Source organism: Pleurodeles waltl, chromosome 12, assembly GCF_031143425.1.
Source record: "Pleurodeles waltl isolate 20211129_DDA chromosome 12, aPleWal1.hap1.20221129, whole genome shotgun sequence".
Lineage (NCBI taxonomy): Eukaryota > Metazoa > Chordata > Amphibia > Caudata > Salamandridae > Pleurodeles > Pleurodeles waltl.
In genome coordinates, this window is record NC_090451.1 from 125,543,371 (window position 1) to 125,568,726 (window position 25,356).

The 25,356-nt window shown below is 43.0% G+C and overlaps 6 non-coding genes across 6 annotated transcripts; all 6 read left to right on the forward strand.

Annotated features, from left to right (window-relative positions):
- Positions 1 to 2,736: 2,736 nt before the first annotated feature.
- TRNAL-UAG (transfer RNA leucine (anticodon UAG)) lies at positions 2,737 to 2,818 on the forward strand. Its single transcript has one exon. It is a non-coding gene; the product is annotated as a tRNA-Leu (tRNA).
- Positions 2,819 to 6,964: 4,146 nt separating this feature from the next.
- On the forward strand, positions 6,965 to 7,046 carry TRNAL-UAG (transfer RNA leucine (anticodon UAG)). Its single transcript has one exon. It is a non-coding gene; the product is annotated as a tRNA-Leu (tRNA).
- Positions 7,047 to 11,163: 4,117 nt separating this feature from the next.
- TRNAL-UAG (transfer RNA leucine (anticodon UAG)) lies at positions 11,164 to 11,245 on the forward strand. Its single transcript has one exon. It is a non-coding gene; the product is annotated as a tRNA-Leu (tRNA).
- Positions 11,246 to 15,391: 4,146 nt separating this feature from the next.
- On the forward strand, positions 15,392 to 15,473 carry TRNAL-UAG (transfer RNA leucine (anticodon UAG)). The gene has a single exon. It is a non-coding gene; the product is annotated as a tRNA-Leu (tRNA).
- Positions 15,474 to 19,619: 4,146 nt separating this feature from the next.
- On the forward strand, positions 19,620 to 19,701 carry TRNAL-UAG (transfer RNA leucine (anticodon UAG)). The gene has a single exon. It is a non-coding gene; the product is annotated as a tRNA-Leu (tRNA).
- A 4,146-nt stretch (positions 19,702 to 23,847) lies between these two features.
- TRNAL-UAG (transfer RNA leucine (anticodon UAG)) lies at positions 23,848 to 23,929 on the forward strand. The gene has a single exon. It is a non-coding gene; the product is annotated as a tRNA-Leu (tRNA).
- Positions 23,930 to 25,356: the final 1,427 nt, after the last annotated feature.

Genomic DNA, 25,356 nt, shown 5'->3' on the forward strand with positions numbered 1-25,356 from the left:
TTGCTGAATTCAGAATGTTGTCTTCTTTTCACAAATGTTTAGGTTACTGGGATCCAGCATTGGTTTCACACCCATTTCTGTCACTGACTGGAAGGAGGCTAAAAGCACACAAAATCGTAAAAATGGGGTATGTCCCAGTAAAATGCCAAAATTGAGTTGAAAAATTGGGTTTTCTGATTCAAGTCTGCCTGTCCCTGAAAGCTGGGAAGCTGGTGATTTTAGCACTGCAAACCCTTTGTGGATGCCAATTTCAGGGACAAAAACCACAAGCCTTCTTCTCCAGCCCTTTTTTCCATTTATTTTTTTAAAAATACATTTCTACTGTATTTTGGCTAATTTCTTGGTCTCCTTCAGGGGAACCCACAAAGTCTGGGTACCTCTAGAATCCCTAGGATGTTGCTAAAAAAGGACACAAATTTGGCGTCGGTAGCTTATGTGGACAAAAATGTATGATGGCCTAAGCGCGTCCTGCCCCAAATAGCCAAAAAAATGCCTGGCACCTGAGGGGGAAAAGGCCTGGCAGCGAAGGGGTTAAAATGCACTATTTTATTCCAATTTCTTCACTTAGCTTCAGATGAACTATTGTTCCCTCCCACCCCCTCCTTTCAAAGTGCACCAGCCACCACTGCCTGGGGTGGGACAGATTGTTTTCGATTGCAGTATGGCAGATTGTTTTGGATTGCAGTGTGGTAGTTTGTTTTGGATTGGAGTGCAGAAGATTGCAGTGGGGTAGATTGTTTTGAATTGGAGTAGGGGAGATTGTTTTGAAGTGGAGTCGGGCAGATTGGAGTGGGTCAGATTGTTTTGGATCGGAGTAGGACAGATTGTTTTGGATCGGAGTAGGACAGATTGTTTTGGAGTGGTGCAGATTGTTTTTTATTAGAGGGGGGCAAATTGGAGTGAGACAGATTTGATAGGGGTGGCTGGAGAGGGTTGGAGTGGGATGAGTTAGAGTGGATTGGATTCGGGTGAGTGATTTGGACTGGAGTGAGGTGGATTAGTGTGGGTGAAGTGGTCTGGATGGGGGTGGATTGTAGTGGGGCAGATTGGAGTGGGGTGGATTGAAGTGTACCGCAGGATTATGTGTCAAAGCATAATTTCAGAATTTACACATAATAAAGAAACACTGTTGTTTTGCAATATCTTAAACAAGCTAATCGTCATCTTTTGAGAAGAGCGCCCACGAACAAAAACAAAAGAAAACATGCGTGGAACGTGGGAAAAGACGATTTGGCAAAATAAAAGAAAGTTAGATTTAAATTTAAAACTTAACAGTTTTGGTTGACCTGCTGGTCATGTTTTTGCCAGTCACAAGCCTTCTGTTTGCAGGGCAGTAGAAGGTAAAAGGAAAAAATAGTACCTTGATCAGGTGGGGAGCAGCGGTCAGGCACTGATTAAGCTGAATCAATCAACGCTTGGTCGCTGCTCTACAGAGAGGAACGGAAATGATGCAAGACATGCCTTGATGAATTAAGAAACTGTAAAGAAGAGTGCCACATAAATAAAAAAAATGGTGAGAGACATGCGGGCTCCAAGCACTTTACTGAATACTACAGAGTCTATCAAGCGAGACCCTAAAAAGGTCAGTTAGTTAAAATAAACAAACATTGTTACTTCTAAATATCAATATTCCAAGGACGCCTACATGGTCGTCAAGCAAAAAGTTCCTAGTGCATGGAGGGCCTTATGGTAGTTCTGAAGAGAGGCAAAGGACTTGGTCAGAGGGTGGCCTTGTTGGTGTGGTAGGGAGGTAATACCTCAAACGTTATTACTGGGGTAGGGGAGCTTCCAATTCGGAGTAATGAAAATTATCACAAAGCAATCAAGTAATTCCACATCAAAATAACAAGCGTGCGGGCTGACAACCATGCTCTCAGCATCAACGAGCGCAGAGTGAAGTGAATGTTACCATCCTCTGTGCATTTTTATTGCGAGGCTCATTTACATTTGACTTGGCGCGCAGAACGAGTGAGAAACCGGTCAATAGAAAGAAAAATCATCTATTTAAAAAGTTTAGTTTCACGTGGGCCTGTTGTGCTTACTTCTTTCAGAATAGCTTTTGAACCTCTGTCCTGTGTGTGTCTGTGACTGTCACGTGAAAGGCAGTCAGAGCATCCAGGTGGGCCCCATGTCACCTGGGGCACCGCCCACCAGTGCTGGAGTTTTAAACAGCACCCGGTTGCATTTTGGGACTTGTGCCTTTTCAATGTGAGCTCAAAGACCGGGAAGTGTGGAATTCTGTTGGCTAAAAAATATTAACAGCGGAATGTGAATAGGCCACTCAAGACATGACGTCACTGGAAAGCTAAACAGTATGTTGGGGAGACTGGGTGCGGCAATAGGGCTGATGTCATGAATACGTGCAACTCCTCGGTTATTTTTGAATGAACTGCTCATTCATTAGATCCCACCCTAAGAAATGAGCCCACCAGTATGAACACTTGTTTCATTAGAAAATGATGGAGTCACATTGCCTATGTAGAGCAGGTGCTTATACCTTGGTTGGAAGTCATTGCTCGGAGAGTGTTGTCTTTTAAGGTGATTGCACTAGGTCCGAGCAGGTGGGAGAAGACTTGTGCAGTGACTGAGTAAGAGAGATAACCTTCAATTACCACATCACCCTCCCGACATTGTAATCATGTCCTTTAAACGGTTTATCGACTCGACTTTCCACACTGAGTGCCAAGACGCAGGGTTTCGGTGCTCATGAAGTGCACAGACACACAGAAAACTGAAGGTAGCGTGGCCGAGCCGTCTAAGGCGCTGGATTTAGGCTCCAGTCTCTTTGGAGGCGTGGGTTCGAATCCCCCCGCTGCCAGAGATGGATTTTAACAGATCTTAATGACGCATCTCCCTCCTGCCCCTTAAATTTGCATGCACAGTGACTCTACCAATAGGTCCCTAATTTTAAAACTCTTTTACAGTCTCCTTCTAAGTAAACTCCTAAACCGTGGACTCCCAAGAAATCGGCTGATGGGCGCTGCTGTTGTTTTCCTTCATTCTGCTTAGATCACCTTCAAATGGAAGGTTTAACAAATAATTTGTTCTCCCCACGCGGTCACCCCGCTCTTCTGTCTGCAAAATAAAATCGAACCTCTGTTAAATAAAGATTTAAAGCAAATTATCTATCTTCCCAAATAAAGTTGGTAAATGTGTTCTTCACAGTTATTTTAAATATCAGGTTTAAAATAAACAAGTGACGTACTCGGCAGGATTCGAACCTGCGCAAGGAACCCCCAATGAATTTCAAGCTCATCACCTTAGCCACTCGGCCATAACTACGAGCTCTCATTAACCCATACCGAAACTTTATATCACAACAGAATTGTGCACAATGGCCGTGCACACCTATATATAACTCCATTTAGTTGTATCTCTAACTGTGTGCAAAGGGCACATTGCTATGTTTCTGTCTAAGCTTTGCTTTAGGTCTGAGGTCTTAAGAACCAAAGCAGGCTCCACGAATACTTGTCTGCACAAAAAAACAAGCATTTGCAATGCGAAAGGTCTCACATTTGGGAGAGTTAGAGCTATTGGCGTTGCAAATGACAATGTCTTTTACCTAGGTTTTGGTTTTCCTTGGGAAAATTGTATGTGTCCACGTTGTGTTTTGGGGCACTTCCTGTCGCGGGCGCTAGGCCTACCCACACAAGTGCGGTACCATTTTTATCGGGAGACTTGAGGAAACATAGAATAGCAAAACAAGTGTTACTGCCCCTTGTCTTTATCTACATTTTTTCCTTCCAAATATAAGACAGTGTGTAAAAAAGACGTCTACATGAGAAATGCCCTTTAATTCGCATGCTAGTGTGGGCACCCCAGAATTCAGAGATGTGCAAATAACCACTGCTCCTCAACACCTTATCTTGTGCCCATTTTGGAAATAGAAAGGTTTTCTTGATACCTATTTTTCACTCTTTATACTTCGGCAAATTAATTGCTGTATACCCGGTATAGAAAGAAAACCCACTGCAAGGTGCAGCTCATTTATTTTCTCTGGATACCTAGGGTTCTTGATGAACCTACAAGCCCAATATATCCCCGCAACCAGAAGAGTCCAGCAGACGTGACGGTATATTGCTTTCAAAATTCTGACATTGCAGAAAAAAGTTACAGAGTAAAACGTAGAGAAAAATGGCTGTTTTTTTCACCTCAATTTCAATTTTTTTTTTTAGTTCAGTTGTTATTTTCTGTAGGAAACCCTTGTAAGATCTACACAAGTTACCCATTGCTGAATTCAGAATGTTGTCTTCTTTTCACAAATGTTTAGGTTACTGGGATCCAGCATTGGTTTCACACCCATTTCTGTCACTGACTGGAAGGAGGCTAAAAGCACACAAAATCGTAAAAATGGGGTATGTCCCAGTAAAATGCCAAAATTGAGTTGAAAAATTGGGTTTTCTGATTCAAGTCTGCCTGTCCCTGAAAGCTGGGAAGCTGGTGATTTTAGCACTGCAAACCCTTTGTGGATGCCAATTTCAGGGACAAAAACCACAAGCCTTCTTCTCCAGCCCTTTTTTCCATTTATTTTTTAAAAAATACATTTTTACTGTATTTTGGCTAATTTCTTGGTCTCCTTCAGGGGAACCCACAAAGTCTGGGTACCTCTAGAATCCCTAGGATGTTGCAAAAAAAGGACACACATTTGGCCTGGGTAGCTTATGTGGACAAAAATGTATGATGGCCTAAGCGCGTCCTGCCCCAAATAGCCAAAAAAATGCCTGGCACCTGAGGGGGAAAAGGCCTGGCAGCGAAGGGGTTAAAATGCACTATTTTATTCCAATTTCTTCACTTAGCTTCAGATGAACTATTGTTCCCTCCCACCCCCTCCTTTCAAAGTGCACCAGCCACCACTGCCTGGGGTGGGACAGATTGTTTTCGATTGCAGTATGGCAGATTGTTTTGGATTGCAGTGTGGTAGTTTGTTTTGGATTGGAGTGCAGAAGATTGCAGTGGGGTAGATTGTTTTGAATTGGAGTAGGGGAGATTGTTTTGAAGTGGAGTCGGGCAGATTGGAGTGGGTCAGATTGTTTTGGATCGGAGTAGGACAGATTGTTTTGGATCGGAGTAGGACAGATTGTTTTGGAGTGGTGCAGATTGTTTTTTATTAGAGGGGGGCAAATTGGAGTGAGACAGATTTGATAGGGGTGGCTGGAGAGGGTTGGAGTGGGATGAGTTAGAGTGGATTGGATTCGGGTGAGTGATTTGGACTGGAGTGAGGTGGATTAGTGTGGGTGAAGTGGTCTGGATGGGGGTGGATTGTAGTGGGGCAGATTGGAGTGGGGTGGATTGAAGTGTACCGCAGGATTATGTGTCAAAGCATAATTTCAGAATTTACACATAATAAAGAAACACTGTTGTTTTGCAATATCTTAAACAAGCTAATCGTCATCTTTTGAGAAGAGCGCCCACGAACAAAAACAAAAGAAAACATGCGTGGAACGTGGGAAAAGACGATTTGGCAAAATAAAAGAAAGTTAGATTTAAATTTAAAACTTAACAGTTTTGGTTGACCTGCTGGTCATGTTTTTGCCAGTCACAAGCCTTCTGTTTGCAGGGCACTAGAAGGTAAAAGGAAAAAATAGTACCTTGATCAGGTGGGGAGCAGCGGTCAGGCACTGATTAAGCTGAATCAATCAACGCTTGGTCGCTGCTCTACAGAGAGGAACGGAAATGATGCAAGACATGCCTTGATGAATTAAGAAACTGTAAAGAAGAGTGCCACATAAATAAAAAAAATGGTGAGAGACATGCGGGCTCCAAGCACTTTACTGAATACTACAGAGTCTATCAAGCGAGACCCTAAAAAGGTCAGTTAGTTAAAATAAACAAACATTGTTACTTCTAAATATCAATATTCCAAGGACGCCTACATGGTCGTCAAGCAAAAAGTTCCTAGTGCATGGAGGGCCTTATGGTAGTTCTGAAGAGAGGCAAAGGACTTGGTCAGAGGGTGGCCTTGTTGGTGTGGTAGGGAGGTAATACCTCAAACGTTATTACTGGGGTAGGGGAGCTTCCAATTCGGAGTAATGAAAATTATCACAAAGCAATCAAGTAATTCCACATCAAAATAACAAGCGTGCGGGCTGACAACCATGCTCTCAGCATCAACGAGCGCAGAGTGAAGTGAATTTTACCATCCTCTGTGCATTTTTATTGCGAGGCTCATTTACATTTGACTTGGCGCGCAGAAGGAGTGAGAAACCGGTCAATAGAAACAAAAATCATCTATTTAAAAAGTTTAGTTTCACGTGGGCCTGTTGTGCTTACTTCTTTCAGAATAGCTTTTGAACCTCTGTCCTGTGTGTGTCTGTGACTGTCACGTGAAAGGCAGTCAGAGCATCCAGGTGGACCCCATGTCACCTGGGGCACCGCCCACCAGTGCAGGAGTTTTAAACAGCACCCGGTTGCATTTTGGGACTTGTGCCTTTTCAATGTGAGCTCAAAGACCGGGAAGTGTGGAATTCTGTTGGCTAAAAAATATTAACAGCGGAATGTGAATAGGCCACACAAGACATGACGTCACTGGAAAGCTAAACAGTATGTTGGGGAGACTGGGTGCGGCAATAGGGCTGATGTCATGAATACGTGCAACTCCTCGGTTATTTTTGAATGAACTGCTCATTCATTAGATCCCACCCTAAGAAATGAGCCCACCAGTATGAACACTTGTTTCATTAGAAAATGATGGAGTCACATTGCCTATGTAGAGCAGGTGCTTATACCTTGGTTGGAAGTCATTGCTCGGAGAGTGTTGTCTTTTAAGGTGATTGCACTAGGTCCGAGCAGGTGGGAGAAGACTTGTGCAGTGACTGAGTAAGAGAGATAACCTTCAATTACCACATCACCCTCCCGACATTGTAATCATGTCCTTTAAACGGTTTATCGACTCGACTTTCCACACTGAGTGCCAAGACGCAGGGTTTCGGTGCTCATGAAGTGCACAGACACACAGAAAACTGAAGGTAGGGTGGCCGAGCGGTCTAAGGCGCTGGATTTAGGCTCCAGTCTCTTTGGAGGCGTGGGTTCGAATCCCACCGCTGCCAGAGATGGATTTTAACAGATCTTAATGACGCATCTCCCTCCTGCCCCTTAAATTTGCATGCACAGTGACTCTACCAATAGGTCCCTAATTTTAAAACTCTTTTACAGTCTCCTTCTAAGTAAACTCCTAAACCGTGGACTCCCAAGAAATCGGCTGATGGGCGCTGCTGTTGTTTTCCTTCATTCTGCTTAGATCACCTTCAAATGGAAGGTTTAACAAATAATTTGTTCTCCCCACGCGGTCACCCCGCTCTTCTCTCTGCAAAATAAAATCGAACCTCTGTTAAATAAAGATTTAAAGCAAATTATCTATCTTCCCAAATAAAGTTGGTAAATGTGTTCTTCACAGTTATTTTAAATATCAGGTTTAAAATAAACAAGTGACGTACTCGGCAGGATTCGAACCTGCGCAAGGAACCCCCAATGAATTTCAAGCTCATCACCTTAGCCACTCGGCCATAACTACGAGCTCTCATTAACCCATACCGAAACTTTATATCACAACAGAATTGTGCACAATGGCCGTGCACACCTATATATAACTCCATTTAGTTGTATCTCTAACTGTGTGCAAAGGGCACATTGCTATGTTTCTGTCTAAGCTTTGCTTTAGGTCTGAGGTCTTAAGAACCAAAGCAGGCTCCACGAATACTTGTCTGCACAAAAAAACAAGCATTTGCAATGCGAAAGGTCTCACATTTGGGAGAGTTAGAGCTATTGGCGTTGCAAATGACAATGTCTTTTACCTAGGTTTTGGTTTTCCTTGGGAAAATTGTATGTGTCCACGTTGTGTTTTGGGGCACTTCCTGTCGCGGGCGCTAGGCCTACCCACACAAGTGCGGTACCATTTTTATCGGGAGACTTGAGGAAACATAGAATAGCAAAACAAGTGTTACTGCCCCTTGTCTTTATCTACATTTTTTCCTTCCAAATATAAGACAGTGTGTAAAAAAGACGTCTACATGAGAAATGCCCTTTAATTCGCATGCTAGTGTGGGCACCCCAGAATTCAGAGATGTGCAAATAACCACTGCTCCTCAACACCTTATCTTGTGCCCATTTTGGAAATAGAAAGGTTTTCTTGATACCTATTTTTCACTCTTTATACTTCGGCAAATTAATTGCTGTATACCCGGTATAGAAAGAAAACCCACTGCAAGGTGCAGCTCATTTATTTTCTCTGGATACCTAGGGTTCTTGATGAACCTACAAGCCCAATATATCCCCGCAACCAGAAGAGTCCAGCAGACGTGACGGTATATTGCTTTCAAAATTCTGACATTGCAGAAAAAAGTTACAGAGTAAAACGTAGAGAAAAATGGCTGTTTTTTTCACCTCAATTTCAATTTTTTTTTTTAGTTCAGTTGTTATTTTCTGTAGGAAACCCTTGTAAGATCTACACAAGTTACCCATTGCTGAATTCAGAATGTTGTCTTCTTTTCACAAATGTTTAGGTTACTGGGATCCAGCATTGGTTTCACACCCATTTCTGTCACTGACTGGAAGGAGGCTAAAAGCACACAAAATCGTAAAAATGGGGTATGTCCCAGTAAAATGCCAAAATTGAGTTGAAAAATTGGGTTTTCTGATTCAAGTCTGCCTGTCCCTGAAAGCTGGGAAGCTGGTGATTTTAGCACTGCAAACCCTTTGTGGATGCCAATTTCAGGGACAAAAACCACAAGCCTTCTTCTCCAGCCCTTTTTTCCATTTATTTTTAAAAAAATACATTTTTACTGTATTTTGGCTAATTTCTTGGTCTCCTTCAGGGGAACCCACAAAGTCTGGGTACCTCTAGAATCCCTAGGATGTTGCAAAAAAAGGACACAAATTTGGCGTGGGTAGCTTATGTGGACAAAAATGTATGATGGCCTAAGCGCGTCCTGCCCCAAATAGCCAAAAAAATGCCTGGCACCTGAGGGGGAAAAGGCCTGGCAGCGAAGGGGTTAAAATGCACTATTTTATTCCAATTTCTTCACTTAGCTTCAGATGAACTATTGTTCCCTCCCACCCCCTCCTTTCAAAGTGCACCAGCCACCACTGCCTGGGGTGGGACAGATTGTTTTGGATTGCAGTATGGCAGATTGTTTTGGATTGCAGTGTGGTAGTTTGTTTTGGATTGGAGTGCAGAAGATTGCAGTGGGGTAGATTGTTTTGAATTGGAGTAGGGGAGATTGTTTTGAAGTGGAGTCGGGCAGATTGGAGTGGGTCAGATTGTTTTGGATCGGAGTAGGACAGATTGTTTTGGAGTGGTGCAGATTGTTTTTTATTAGAGGGGGGCAAATTGGAGTGAGACAGATTTGATAGGGGTGGCTGGAGAGGGTTGGAGTGGGATGAGTTAGAGTGGATTGGATTCGGGTGAGTGATTTGGACTGGAGTGAGGTGGATTAGTGTGGGTGAAGAGGTCTGGATGGGGGTGGATTGTAGTGGGGCAGACTGGAGTGGGGTGGATTGAAGTGTACCGCAGGATTATGTGTCAAAGCATAATTTCAGAATTTACACATAATAAAGAAACACTGTTGTTTTGCAATATTTTAAACAAGCTAATCGTCATCTTTTGAGAAGAGCGCCCACGAACAAAAACAAAAGAAAACATGCGTGGAACGTGGGAAAAGACGATTTGGCAAAATAAAAGAAAGTTAGATTTAAATTGAAAACTTAACAGTTTTGGTTGACCTGCTGGTCATGTTTTTGCCAGTCACAAGCCTTTTGTTTGCAGGGCACTAGAAGGTAAAAGGAAAAAATAGTACCTTGATCAGGTGGGGAGCAGCGGTCAGGCACTGATTAAGCTGAATCAATCAACGCTTGGTCGCTGCTCTACAGAGAGGAACGGAAATGATGCAAGACATGCCTTGATGAATTAAGAAACTGTAAAGAAGAGTGCCACATAATTAAAAAATGGTGAGAGACATGCGGGCTCCAAGCCCTTTACTGAATACTACAGAGTCTATCAAGCGAGACCCTAAAAAGGTCAGTTAGTTAAAATAAACAAACATTGTTACTTCTAAATATCAATATTCCAAGGACGCCTACATGCTCGTCAAGCAAAAAGTTCCTAGTGCATGGAGGGCCTTATGGTAGTTCTGAAGAGAGGCAAAGGACTTGGTCAGAGGGTGGCCTTGTTGGTGTGGTAGGGAGGCAATACCTCAAACGTTATTACTGGGGTAGGGGAGCTTGCAATTCGGAGTAATGAAAATTATCACAAAGCAATCAAGTAATTCCACATCAAAATAACAAGCGTGCGGGCTGACAACCATGCTCTCAGCATCAACGAGCGCAGAGTGAAGTGAATTTTACCATCCTCTGTGCATTTTTATTGCGAGGCTCATTTACATTTGACTTGGCGCGCAGAACGAGTGAGAACCCGGTCAATAGAAACAAAAATCATCTATTTAAAAAGTTTAGTTTCACGTGGGCCTGTTGTGCTTACTTCTTTCAGAATAGCTTTTGAACCTCTGTCCTGTGTGTGTCTGTGACTGTCACGTGAAAGGCAGTCAGAGCATCCAGGTGGGCCCCATGTCACCTGGGGCACCGCCCACCAGTGCTGGAGTTTTAAACAGCACCCGGTTGCATTTTGGGACTTGTGCCTTTTCAATGTGAGCTCAAAGACGGAAGTGTGGAATTCTGTTGGCTAAAAAATATTAACAGCGGAATGTGAATAGGCCACACAAGACATGACGTCACTGGAAAGCTAAACAGTATGTTGGGGAGACTGGGTGCGGCAATAGGGCTGATGTCATGAATACTTGCAACTCCTCGGTTATTTTTGAATGAACTGCTCATTCATTAGATCCCACCCTAAGAAAGGAGCCCACCAGTATGAACACTTGTTTCATTAGAAAATGATGGAGTCACATTGCCTATGTAGAGCAGGTGCTTATACCTTGGTTGGAAGTCATTGCTCGGAGAGTGTTGTCTTTTAAGGTGATTGCACTAGGTCCGAGCAGGTGGGAGAAGACTTGTGCAGTGACTGAGTAAGAGAGATAACCTTCAATTACCACATCACCCTCCCGACATTGTAATCATGTCCTTTAAACGGTTTATCGACTCGACTTTCCACACTGAGTGCCACGACGCAGGGTTTCGGTGCTCATGAAGTGCACAGACACACAGAAAACTGAAGGTAGCGTGGCCGAGCGGTCTAAGGCGCTGGATTTAGGCTCCAGTCTCTTTGGAGGCGTGGGTTCGAATCCCATCGCTGCCAGAGATGGATTTTAACAGATCTTAATGACGCATCTCCCTCCTGCCCCTTCAATTTGCATGCACAGTGACTCTACCAATAGGTCCCTAATTTTAAAACTCTTTTACAGTCTCCTTCTAAGTAAACTCCTAAACCGTGGACTCCCAAGAAATCGGCTGATGGGCGCTGCTGTTGTTTTCCTTCATTCTGCTTAGATCACCTTCAAATGGAAGGTTTAACAAATAATTTGTTCTCCCCACGCGGTCACCCCGCTCTTCTGTCTGCAAAATAAAATCGAACCTCTGTTAAATAAAGATTTAAAGCAAATTATCTATCTTCCCAAATAAAGTTGGTAAATGTGTTCTTCACAGTTATTTTAAATATCAGGTTTAAAATAAACAAGTGACGTACTCGGCAGGATTCGAACCTGCGCAATGAACCCCCAATGAATTTCAAGCTCATCACCTTAGCCACTCGGCCATAACTACGAGCTCTCATTAACCCATACCGAAACTTTATATCACAACAGAATTGTGCACAATGGCCGTGCACACCTATATATAACTCCATTTAGTTGTATCTCTAACTGTGTGCAAAGGGCACATTGCTATGTTTCTGTCTAAGCTTTGCTTTAGGTCTGAGGTCTTAAGAACCAAAGCAGGCTCCACGAATACTTGTCTGCACAAAAAAACAAGCATTTGCAATGCGAAAGGTCTCACACTTGGGAGAGTTAGAGCTATTGGCGTTGCAAATGACAATGTCTTTTACCTAGGTTTTGGTTTTCCTTGGGAAAATTGTATGTGTCCACGTTATGTTTTGGGGCACTTCCTGTCGCGGGCGCTAGGCCTACCCACACAAGTGCGGTACCATTTTTATCGGGAGACTTGAGGAAACATAGAATAGCAAAACAAGTGTTACTGCCCCTTGTCTTTATCTACATTTTTTCCTTCCAAATATAAGACAGTGTGTAAAAAAGACGTCTATATGAGAAATGCCCTTTAATTCGCATGCTAGTGTGGGCACCCCAGAATTCAGAGATGTGCAAATAACCACTGCTCCTCAACACCTTATCTTGTGCCCATTTTGGAAATAGAAAGGTTTTCTTGATACCTATTTTTCACTCTTTATACTTCGGCAAATTAATTGCTGTATACCCGGTATAGAAAGAAAACCCACTGCAAGGTGCAGCTCATTTATTTTCTCTGGATACCTAGGGTTCTTGATGAACCTACAAGCCCAATATATCCCCGCAACCAGAAGAGTCCAGCAGACGTAACGGTATATTGCTTTCAAAATTCTGACATTGCAGAAAAAAGTTACAGAGTAAAACGTAGAGAAAAATGGCTGTTTTTTTCACCTCAATTTCAATATTTGTTTTTAGTTCAGTTGTTATTTTCTGTAGGAAACCCTTGTAAGATCTACACAAGTTACCCATTGCTGAATTCAGAATGTTGTCTTCTTTTCACAAATGTTTAGGTTACTGGGTTCCAGCATTGGTTTCACACCCATTTCTGTCACTGACTGGAAGGAGGCTAAAAGCACACAAAATCGTAAAAATGGGGTATGTCCCAGTAAAATGCCAAAATTGAGTTGAAAAATTGGGTTTTCTGATTCAAGTCTGCCTGTCCCTGAAAGCTGGGAAGCTGGTGATTTTAGCACTGCAAACCCTTTGTGGATGCCAATTTCAGGGACAAAAACCACAAGCCTTCTTCTCCAGCCCTTTTTTCCATTTATTTTTTTAAAAATACATTTCTACTGTATTTTGGCTAATTTCTTGGTCTCCTTCAGGGGAACCCACAAAGTCTGGGTACCTCTAGAATCCCTAGGATGTTGCTAAAAAAGGACACAAATTTGGCGTGGGTAGCTTATGTGGACAAAAATGTATGATGGCCTAAGCGCGTCCTGCCCCAAATAGCCAAAAAAATGCCTGGCACCTGAGGGGGAAAAGGCCTGGCAGCGAAGGGGTTAAAATGCACTATTTTATTCCAATTTCTTCACTTAGCTTCAGATGAACTATTGTTCCCTCCCACCCCCTCCTTTCAAAGTGCACCAGCCACCACTGCCTGGGGTGGGACAGATTGTTTTCGATTGCAGTATGGCAGATTGTTTTGGATTGCAGTGTGGTAGTTTGTTTTGGATTGGAGTGCAGAAGATTGCAGTGGGGTAGATTGTTTTGAATTGGAGTAGGGGAGATTGTTTTGAAGTGGAGTCGGGCAGATTGGAGTGGGTCAGATTGTTTTGGATCGGAGTAGGACAGATTGTTTTGGATCGGAGTAGGACAGATTGTTTTGGAGTGGTGCAGATTGTTTTTTATTAGAGGGGGGCAAATTGGAGTGAGACAGATTTGATAGGGGTGGCTGGAGAGGGTTGGAGTGGGATGAGTTAGAGTGGATTGGATTCGGGTGAGTGATTTGGACTGGAGTGAGGTGGATTAGTGTGGGTGAAGTGGTCTGGATGGGGGTGGATTGTAGTGGGGCAGATTGGAGTGGGGTGGATTGAAGTGTACCGCAGGATTATGTGTCAAAGCATAATTTCAGAATTTACACATAATAAAGAAACACTGTTGTTTTGCAATATCTTAAACAAGCTAATCGTCATCTTTTGAGAAGAGCGCCCACGAACAAAAACAAAAGAAAACATGCGTGGAACGTGGGAAAAGACGATTTGGCAAAATAAAAGAAAGTTAGATTTAAATTTAAAACTTAACAGTTTTGGTTGACCTGCTGGTCATGTTTTTGCCAGTCACAAGCCTTCTGTTTGCAGGGCACTAGAAGGTAAAAGGAAAAAATAGTACCTTGATCAGGTGGGGAGCAGCGGTCAGGCACTGATTAAGCTGAATCAATCAACGCTTGGTCGCTGCTCTACAGAGAGGAACGGAAATGATGCAAGACATGCCTTGATGAATTAAGAAACTGTAAAGAAGAGTGCCACATAAATAAAAAAAATGGTGAGAGACATGCGGGCTCCAAGCACTTTACTGAATACTACAGAGTCTATCAAGCGAGACCCTAAAAAGGTCAGTTAGTTAAAATAAACAAACATTGTTACTTCTAAATATCAATATTCCAAGGACGCCTACATGGTCGTCAAGCAAAAAGTTCCTAGTGCATGGAGGGCCTTATGGTAGTTCTGAAGAGAGGCAAAGGACTTGGTCAGAGGGTGGCCTTGTTGGTGTGGTAGGGAAGCAATACCTCAAACGTTATTACTGGGGTAGGGGAGCTTCCAATTCGGAGTAATGAAAATTATCACAAAGCAATCAAGTAATTCCACATCAAAATAACAAGCGTGCGGGCTGACAACCATGCTCTCAGCATCAACGAGCGCAGAGTGAAGTGAATTTTACCATCCTCTGTGCATTTTTATTGCGAGGCTCATTTACATTTGACTTGGCGCGCAGAAGGAGTGAGAAACCGGTCAATAGAAACAAAAATCATCTATTTAAAAAGTTTAGTTTCACGTGGGCCTGTTGTGCTTACTTCTTTCAGAATAGCTTTTGAACCTCTGTCCTGTGTGTGTCTGTGACTGTCACGTGAAAGGCAGTCAGAGCATCCAGGTGGACCCCATGTCACCTGGGGCACCGCCCACCAGTGCTGGAGTTTTAAACAGCACCCGGTTGCATTTTGGGACTTGTGCCTTTTCAATGTGAGCTCAAAGACCGGGAAGTGTGGAATTCTGTTGGCTAAAAAATATTAACAGCGGAATGTGAATAGGCCACACAAGACATGACGTCACTGGAAAGCTAAACAGTATGTTGGGGAGACTGGGTGCGGCAATAGGGCTGATGTCATGAATACGTGCAACTCCTCGGTTATTTTTGAATGAACTGCTCATTCATTAGATCCCACCCTAAGAAATGAGCCCACCAGTATGAACACTTGTTTCATTAGAAAATGATGGAGTCACATTGCCTATGTAGAGCAGGTGCTTATACCTTGGTTGGAAGTCATTGCTCGGAGAGTGTTGTCTTTTAAGGTGATTGCACTAGGTCCGAGCAGGTGGGAGAAGACTTGTGCAGTGACTGAGTAAGAGAGATAACCTTCAATTACCACATCACCCTCCCGACATTGTAATCATGTCCTTTTAACGGTTTATCGACTCGACTTTCCACACAGAGTGCCAAGACGCAGGGTTTCGGTGCTCATGAAGTGCACAGACACACAGAAAACTGAAGGTAGCGTGGCCGAGCGGTCTAAGGCGCTGGATTTAGGCTCCAGTCTCTTTGGAGGCGTGGGTTCGAATCCCACCGCTGCCAGAGATGGATTTTAACAGATCTTAATGACGCATCTCCCTCCTGCCCCTTAAATTTGCATGCACAGTGACTCTACCAATAGGTCCCTAATTTTAAAACTCTTTTACAGTCTCCTTCTAAGTAAACTCCTAAACCGTGGACTCCCAAGAAATCGGCTGATGGGCGCTGCTGTTGTTTTCCTTCATTCTGCTTAGATCACCTTCAAATGGAAGGTTTAACAAATAATTTGTTCTCCCCACGCGGTCACCCCGCTCTTCTGTCTGCAAAATAAAATCGAACCTCTGTTAAATAAAGATTTAAAGCAAATTATCTATCTTCCCAAATAAAGTTGGTAAATGTGTTCTTCACAGTTATTTTAAATATCAGGTTTAAAATAAACAAGTGACGTACTCGGCAGGATTCGAACCTGCGCAAGGAACCCCCAATGAATTTCAAGCTCATCACCTTAGCCACTCGGCCATAACTACGAGCTCTCATTAACCCATACCGAAACTTTATATCACAACAGAATTGTGCACAATGGCCGTGCACACCTATATATAACTCCATTTAGTTGTATCTCTAACTGTGTGCAAAGGGCACATTGCTATGTTTCTGTCTAAGCTTTGCTTTAGGTCTGAGGTCTTAAGAACCAAAGCAGGCTCCACGAATACTTGTCTGCACAAAAAAACAAGCATTTGCAATGCGAAAGGTCTCACACTTGGGAGAGTTAGAGCTATTGGCGTTGCAAATGACAATGTCTTTTACCTAGGTTTTGGTTTTCCTTGGGAAAATTGTATGTGTCCACGTTATGTTTTGGGGCACTTCCTGTCGCGGGCGCTAGGCCTACCCACACAAGTGCGGTACCATTTTTATCGGGAGACTTGAGGAAACATAGAATAGCAAAACAAGTGTTACTGCCCCTTGTCTTTATCTACATTTTTTCCTTCCAAATATAAGACAGTGTGTAAAAAAGACGTCTATATGAGAAATGCCCTTTAATTCGCATGCTAGTGTGGGCACCCCAGAATTCAGAGATGTGCAAATAACCACTGCTCCTCAACACCTTATCTTGTGCCCATTTTGGAAATAGAAAGGTTTTCTTGATACCTATTTTTCACTCTTTATACTTCGGCAAATTAATTGCTGTATACCCGGTATAGAAAGAAAACCCACTGCAAGGTGCAGCTCATTTATTTTCTCTGGATACCTAGGGTTCTTGATGAACCTACAAGCCCAATATATCCCCGCAACCAGAAGAGTCCAGCAGACGTAACGGTATATTGCTTTCAAAATTCTGACATTGCAGAAAAAAGTTACAGAGTAAAACGTAGAGAAAAATGGCTGTTTTTTTCACCTCAATTTCAATATTTGTTTTTAGTTCAGTTGTTATTTTCTGTAGGAAACCCTTGTAAGATCTACACAAGTTACCCATTGCTGAATTCAGAATGTTGTCTTCTTTTCACAAATGTTTAGGTTACTGGGTTCCAGCATTGGTTTCACACCCATTTCTGTCACTGACTGGAAGGAGGCTAAAAGCACACAAAATCGTAAAAATGGGGTATGTCCCAGTAAAATGCCAAAATTGAGTTGAAAAATTGGGTTTTCTGATTCAAGTCTGCCTGTCCCTGAAAGCTGGGAAGCTGGTGATTTTAGCACTGCAAACCCTTTGTGGATGCCAATTTCAGGGACAAAAACCACAAGCCTTCTTCTCCAGCCCTTTTTTCCATTTATTTTTTTAAAAATACATTTCTACTGTATTTTGGCTAATTTCTTGGTCTCCTTCAGGGGAACCCACAAAGTCTGGGTACCTCTAGAATCCCTAGGATGTTGCTAAAAAAGGACACAAATTTGGCGTGGGTAGCTTATGTGGACAAAAATGTATGATGGCCTAAGCGCGTCCTGCCCCAAATAGCCAAAAAAATGCCTGGCACCTGAGGGGGAAAAGGCCTGGCAGCGAAGGGGTTAAAATGCACTATTTTATTCCAATTTCTTCACTTAGCTTCAGATGAACTATTGTTCCCTCCCACCCCCTCCTTTCAAAGTGCACCAGCCACCACTGCCTGGGGTGGGACAGATTGTTTTCGATTGCAGTATGGCAGATTGTTTTGGATTGCAGTGTGGTAGTTTGTTTTGGATTGGAGTGCAGAAGATTGCAGTGGGGTAGATTGTTTTGAATTGGAGTAGGGGAGATTGTTTTGAAGTGGAGTCGGGCAGATTGGAGTGGGTCAGATTGTTTTGGATCGGAGTAGGACAGATTGTTTTGGATCGGAGTAGGACAGATTGTTTTGGAGTGGTGCAGATTGTTTTTTATTAGAGGGGGGCAAATTGGAGTGAGACAGATTTGATAGGGGTGGCTGGAGAGGGTTGGAGTGGGATGAGTTAGAGTGGATTGGATTCGGGTGAGTGATTTGGACTGGAGTGAGGTGGATTAGTGTGGGTGAAGTGGTCTGGATGGGGGTGGATTGTAGTGGGGCAGATTGGAGTGGGGTGGATTGAAGTGTACCGCAGGATTATGTGTCAAAGCATAATTTCAGAATTTACACATAATAAAGAAACACTGTTGTTTTGCAATATCTTAAACAAGCTAATCGTCATCTTTTGAGAAGAGCGCCCACGAACAAAAACAAAAGAAAACATGCGTGGAACGTGGGAAAAGACGATTTGGCAAAATAAAAGAAAGTTAGATTTAAATTTAAAACTTAACAGTTTTGGTTGACCTGCTGGTCATGTTTTTGCCAGTCACAAGCCTTCTGTTTGCAGGGCACTAGAAGGTAAAAGGAAAAAATAGTACCTTGATCAGGTGGGGAGCAGCGGTCAGGCACTGATTAAGCTGAATCAATCAACGCTTGGTCGCTGCTCTACAGAGAGGAACGGAAATGATGCAAGACATGCCTTGATGAATTAAGAAACTGTAAAGAAGAGTGCCACATAAATAAAAAAAATGGTGAGAGACATGCGGGCTCCAAGCACTTTACTGAATACTACAGAGTCTATCAAGCGAGACCCTAAAAAGGTCAGTTAGTTAAAATAAACAAACATTGTTACTTCTAAATATCAATATTCCAAGGACGCCTACATGGTCGTCAAGCAAAAAGTTCCTAGTGCATGGAGGGCCTTATGGTAGTTCTGAAGAGAGGCAAAGGACTTGGTCAGAGGGTGGCCTTGTTGGTGTGGTAGGGAAGCAATACCTCAAACGTTATTACTGGGGTAGGGGAGCTTCCAATTCGGAGTAATGAAAATTATCACAAAGCAATCAAGTAATTCCACATCAAAATAACAAGCGTGCGGGCTGACAACCATGCTCTCAGCATCAACGAGCGCAGAGTGAAGTGAATTTTACCATCCTCTGTGCATTTTTATTGCGAGGCTCATTTACATTTGACTTGGCGCGCAGAAGGAGTGAGAAACCGGTCAATAGAAAGAAAAATCATCTATTTAAAAAGTTTAGTTTCACGTGGGCCTGTTGTGCTTACTTCTTTCAGAATAGCTTTTGAACCTCTGTCCTGTGTGTGTCTGTGACTGTCACGTGAAAGGCAGTCAGAGCATCCAGGTGGACCCCATGTCACCTGGGGCACCGCCCACCAGTGCTGGAGTTTTAAACAGCACCCGGTTGCATTTTGGGACTTGTGCCTTTTCAATGTGAGCTCAAAGACCGGGAAGTGTGGAATTCTGTTGGCTAAAAAATATTAACAGCGGAATGTGAATAGGCCACACAAGACATGACGTCACTGGAAAGCTAAACAGTATGTTGGGGAGACTGGGTGCGGCAATAGGGCTGATGTCATGAATACGTGCAACTCCTCGGTTATTTTTGAATGAACTGCTCATTCATTAGATCCCACCCAAAGAAATGAGCCCACCAGTATGAACACTTGTTTCATTAGAAAATGATGGAGTCACATTGCCTATGTAGAGCAGGTGCTTATACCTTGGTTGGAAGTCATTGCTCGGAGAGTGTTGTCTTTTAAGGTGATTGCACTAGGTCCGAGCAGGTGGGAGAAGACTTGTGCAGTGACTGAGTAAGAGAGATAACCTTCAATTAACACATCACCCTCCCGACATTGTAATCATGTCCTTTAAACGGTTTATCGACTCGACTTTCCACACTGAGTGCCAAGACGCAGGGTTTCGGTGCTCATGAAGTGCACAGACACACAGAAAACTGAAGGTAGCGTGGCCGAGCGGTCTAAGGCGCTGGATTTAGGCTCCAGTCTCTTTGGAGGCGTGGGTTCGAATCCCATCGCTGCCAGAGATGGATTTTAACAGATCTTAATGACGCATCTCCCTCCTGCCCCTTCAATTTGCATGCACAGTGACTCTACCAATAGGTCCCTAATTTTAAAACTCTTTTACAGTCTCCTTCTAAGTAAACTCCTAAACCGTGGACTCCCAAGAAATCGGCTGATGGGCGCTGCTGTTGTTTTCCTTCATTCTGCTTAGATCACCTTCAAATGGAAGGTTTAACAAATAATTTGTTCTCCCCACGCGGTCACCCCGCTCTTCTCTCTGCAAAATAAAATCGAACCTCTGTTAAATAAAGATTTAAAGCAAATTATCTATCTTCCCAAATAAAGTTGGTAAATGTGTTCTTCACAGTTATTTTAAATATCAGGTTTAAAATAAACAAGTGACGTACTCGGCAGGATTCGAACCTGCGCAAGGAACCCCCAATGAATTTCAAGCTCATCACCTTAGCCACTCGGCCATAACTACGAGCTCTCATTAACCCATACCGAAACTTTATATCACAACAGAATTGTGCACAATGGCCGTGCACACCTATATATAACTCCATTTAGTTGTATCTCTAACTGTGTGCAAAGGGCACATTGCTATGTTTCTGTCTAAGCTTTGCTTTAGGTCTGAGGTCTTAAGAACCAAAGCAGGCTCCACGAATACTTGTCTGCACAAAAAAACAAGCATTTGCAATGCGAAAGGTCTCACATTTGGGAGAGTTAGAGCTATTGGCGTTGCAAATGACAATGTCTTTTACCTAGGTTTTGGTTTTCCTTGGGAAAATTGTATGTGTCCACGTTGTGTTTTGGGGCACTTCCTGTCGCGGGCGCTAGGCCTACCCACACAAGTGCGGTACCATTTTTATCGGGAGACTTGAGGAAACATAGAATAGCAAAACAAGTGTTACTGCCCCTTGTCTTTATCTACATTTTTTCCTTCCAAATATAAGACAGTGTGTAAAAAAGACGTCTACATGAGAAATGCCCTTTAATTCGCATGCTAGTGTGGGCACCCCAGAATTCAGAGATGTGCAAATAACCACTGCTCCTCAACACCTTATCTTGTGCCCATTTTGGAAATAGAAAGGTTTTCTTGATACCTATTTTTCACTCTTTATACTTCGGCAAATTAATTGCTGTATACCCGGTATAGAAAGAAAACCCACTGCAAGGTGCAGCTCATTTATTTTCTCTGGATACCTAGGGTTCTTGATGAACCTACAAGCCCAATATATCCCCGCAACCAGAAGAGTCCAGCAGACGTGACGGTATATTGCTTTCAAAATTCTGACATTGCAGAAAAAAGTTACAGAGTAAAACGTAGAGAAAAATGGCTGTTTTTTTCACCTCAATTTCAATTTTTTTTTTTAGTTCAGTTGTTATTTTCTGTAGGAAACCCTTGTAAGATCTACACAAGTTACCCATTGCTGAATTCAGAATGTTGTCTTCTTTTCACAAATGTTTAGGTTACTGGGATCCAGCATTGGTTTCACACCCATTTCTGTCACTGACTGGAAGGAGGCTAAAAGCACACAAAATCGTAAAAATGGGGTATGTCCCAGTAAAATGCCAAAATTGAGTTGAAAAATTGGGTTTTCTGATTCAAGTCTGCCTGTCCCTGAAAGCTGGGAAGCTGGTGATTTTAGCACTGCAAACCCTTTGTGGATGCCAATTTCAGGGACAAAAACCACAAGCCTTCTTCTCCAGCCCTTTTTTCCATTTATTTTTAAAAAAATACATTTTTACTGTATTTTGGCTAATTTCTTGGTCTCCTTCAGGGGAACCCACAAAGTCTGGGTACCTCTAGAATCCCTAGGATGTTGCAAAAAAAGGACACAAATTTGGCCTGGGTAGCTTATGTGGACAAAAATGTATGATGGCCTAAGCGCGTCCTGCCCCAAATAGCCAAAAAAATGCCTGGCACCTGAGGGGGAAAAGGCCTGGCAGCGAAGGGGTTAAAATGCACTATTTTATTCCAATTTCTTCACTTAGCTTCAGATGAACTATTGTTCCCTCCCACCCCCTCCTTTCAAAGTGCACCAGCCACCACTGCCTGGGGTGGGACAGATTGTTTTCGATTGCAGTATGGCAGATTGTTTTGGATTGCAGTGTGGTAGTTTGTTTTGGATTGGAGTGCAGAAGATTGCAGTGGGGTAGATTGTTTTGAATTGGAGTAGGGGAGATTGTTTTGAAGTGGAGTCGGGCAGATTGGAGTGGGTCAGATTGTTTTGGATCGGAGTAGGACAGATTGTTTTGGATCGGAGTAGGACAGATTGTTTTGGAGTGGTGCAGATTGTTTTTTATTAGAGGGGGGCAAATTGGAGTGAGACAGATTTGATAGGGGTGGCTGGAGAGGGTTGGAGTGGGATGAGTTAGAGTGGATTGGATTCGGGTGAGTGATTTGGACTGGAGTGAGGTGGATTAGTGTGGGTGAAGTGGTCTGGATGGGGGTGGATTGTAGTGGGGCAGATTGGAGTGGGGTGGATTGAAGTGTACCGCAGGATTATGTGTCAAAGCATAATTTCAGAATTTACACATAATAAAGAAACACTGTTGTTTTGCAATATCTTAAACAAGCTAATCGTCATCTTTTGAGAAGAGCGCCCACGAACAAAAACAAAAGAAAACATGCGTGGAACGTGGGAAAAGACGATTTGGCAAAATAAAAGAAAGTTAGATTTAAATTTAAAACTTAACAGTTTTGGTTGACCTGCTGGTCATGTTTTTGCCAGTCACAAGCCTTCTGTTTGCAGGGCACTAGAAGGTAAAAGGAAAAAATAGTACCTTGATCAGGTGGGGAGCAGCGGTCAGGCACTGATTAAGCTGAATCAATCAACGCTTGGTCGCTGCTCTACAGAGAGGAACGGAAATGATGCAAGACATGCCTTGATGAATTAAGAAACTGTAAAGAAGAGTGCCACATAAATAAAAAAAATGGTGAGAGACATGCGGGCTCCAAGCACTTTACTGAATACTACAGAGTCTATCAAGCGAGACCCTAAAAAGGTCAGTTAGTTAAAATAAACAAACATTGTTACTTCTAAATATCAATATTCCAAGGACGCCTACATGGTCGTCAAGCAAAAAGTTCCTAGTGCATGGAGGGCCTTATGGTAGTTCTGAAGAGAGGCAAAGGACTTGGTCAGAGGGTGGCCTTGTTGGTGTGGTAGGGAGGTAATACCTCAAACGTTATTACTGGGGTAGGGGAGCTTCCAATTCGGAGTAATGGAAATTATCACAAAGCAATCAAGTAATTCCACATCAAAATAACAAGCGTGCGGGCTGACAACCATGCTCTCAGCATCAACGAGCGCAGAGTGAAGTGAATTTTACCATCCTCTGTGCATTTTTATTGCGAGGCTCATTTACATTTGACTTGGCGCGCAGAAGGAGTGAGAAACCGGTCAATAGAAACAAAAATCATCTATTTAAAAAGTTTAGTTTCACGTGGGCCTGTTGTGCTTACTTCTTTCAGAATAGCTTTTGAACCTCTGTCCTGTGTGTGTCTGTGACTGTCACGTGAAAGGCAGTCAGAGCATCCAGGTGGACCCCATGTCACCTGGGGCACCGCCCACCAGTGCTGGAGTTTTAAACAGCACCCGGTTGCATTTTGGGACTTGTGCCTTTTCAATGTGAGCTCAAAGACCGGGAAGTGTGGAATTCTGTTGGCTAAAAAATATTAACAGCGGAATGTGAATAGGCCACACAAGACATGACGTCACTGGAAAGCTAAACAGTATGTTGGGGAGACTGGGTGCGGCAATAGGGCTGATGTCATGAATACGTGCAACTCCTCGGTTATTTTTGAATGAACTGCTCATTCATTAGATCCCACCCTAAGAAATGAGCCCACCAGTATGAACACTTGTTTCATTAGAAAATGATGGAGTCACATTGCCTATGTAGAGCAGGTGCTTATACCTTGGTTGGAAGTCATTGCTCGGAGAGTGTTGTCTTTTAAGGTGATTGCACTAGGTCCGAGCAGGTGGGAGAAGACTTGTGCAGTGACTGAGTAAGAGAGATAACCTTCAATTACCACATCACCCTCCCGACATTGTAATCATGTCCTTTAAACGGTTTATCGACTCGACTTTCCACACTGAGTGCCAAGACGCAGGGTTTCGGTGCTCATGAAGTGCACAGACACACAGAAAACTGAAGGTAGCGTGGCCGAGCGGTCTAAGGCGCTGGATTTAGGCTCCAGTCTCTTTGGAGGCGTGGGTTCGAATCCCACCGCTGCCAGAGATGGATTTTAACAGATCTTAATGACGCATCTCCCTCCTGCCCCTTAAATTTGCATGCACAGTGACTCTACCAATAGGTCCCTAATTTTAAAACTCTTTTACAGTCTCCTTCTAAGTAAACTCCTAAACCGTGGACTCCCAAGAAATCGGCTGATGGGCGCTGCTGTTGTTTTCCTTCATTCTGCTTAGATCACCTTCAAATGGAAGGTTTAACAAATAATTTGTTCTCCCCACGCGGTCACCCCGCTCTTCTGTCTGCAAAATAAAATCGAACCTCTGTTAAATAAAGATTTAAAGCAAATTATCTATCTTCCCAAATAAAGTTGGTAAATGTGTTCTTCACAGTTATTTTAAATATCAGGTTTAAAATAAACAAGTGACGTACTCGGCAGGATTCGAACCTGCACAAGGAACCCCCAATGAATTTCAAGCTCATCACCTTAGCCACTCGGCCATAACTACGAGCTCTCATTAACCCATACCGAAACTTTATATCACAACAGAATTGTGCACAATGGCCGTGCACACCTATATATAACTCCATTTAGTTGTATCTCTAACTGTGTGCAAAGGGCACATTGCTATGTTTCTGTCTAAGCTTTGCTTTAGGTCTGAGGTCTTAAGAACCAAAGCAGGCTCCACGAATACTTGTCTGCACAAAAAAACAAGCATTTGCAATGCGAAAGGTCTCACATTTGGGAGAGTTAGAGCTATTGGCGTTGCAAATGACAATGTCTTTTACCTAGGTTTTGGTTTTCCTTGGGAAAATTGTATGTGTCCACGTTGTGTTTTGGGGCACTTCCTGTCGCGGGCGCTAGGCCTACCCACACAAGTGCGGTACCATTTTTATCGGGAGACTTGAGGAAACATAGAATAGCAAAACAAGTGTTACTGCCCCTTGTCTTTATCTACATTTTTTCCTTCCAAATATAAGACAGTGTGTAAAAAAGACGTCTACATGAGAAATGCCCTTTAATTCGCATGCTAGTGTGGGCACCCCAGAATTCAGAGATGTGCAAATAACCACTGCTCCTCAACACCTTATCTTGTGCCCATTTTGGAAATAGAAAGGTTTTCTTGATACCTATTTTTCACTCTTTATACTTCGGCAAATTAATTGCTGTATACCCGGTATAGAAAGAAAACCCACTGCAAGGTGCAGCTCATTTATTTTCTCTGGATACCTAGGGTTCTTGATGAACCTACAAGCCCAATATATCCCCGCAACCAGAAGAGTCCAGCAGACGTGACGGTATATTGCTTTCAAAATTCTGACATTGCAGAAAAAAGTTACAGAGTAAAACGTAGAGAAAAATGGCTGTTTTTTTCACCTCAATTTCAATTTTTTTTTTTAGTTCAGTTGTTATTTTCTGTAGGAAACCCTTGTAAGATCTACACAAGTTACCCATTGCTGAATTCAGAATG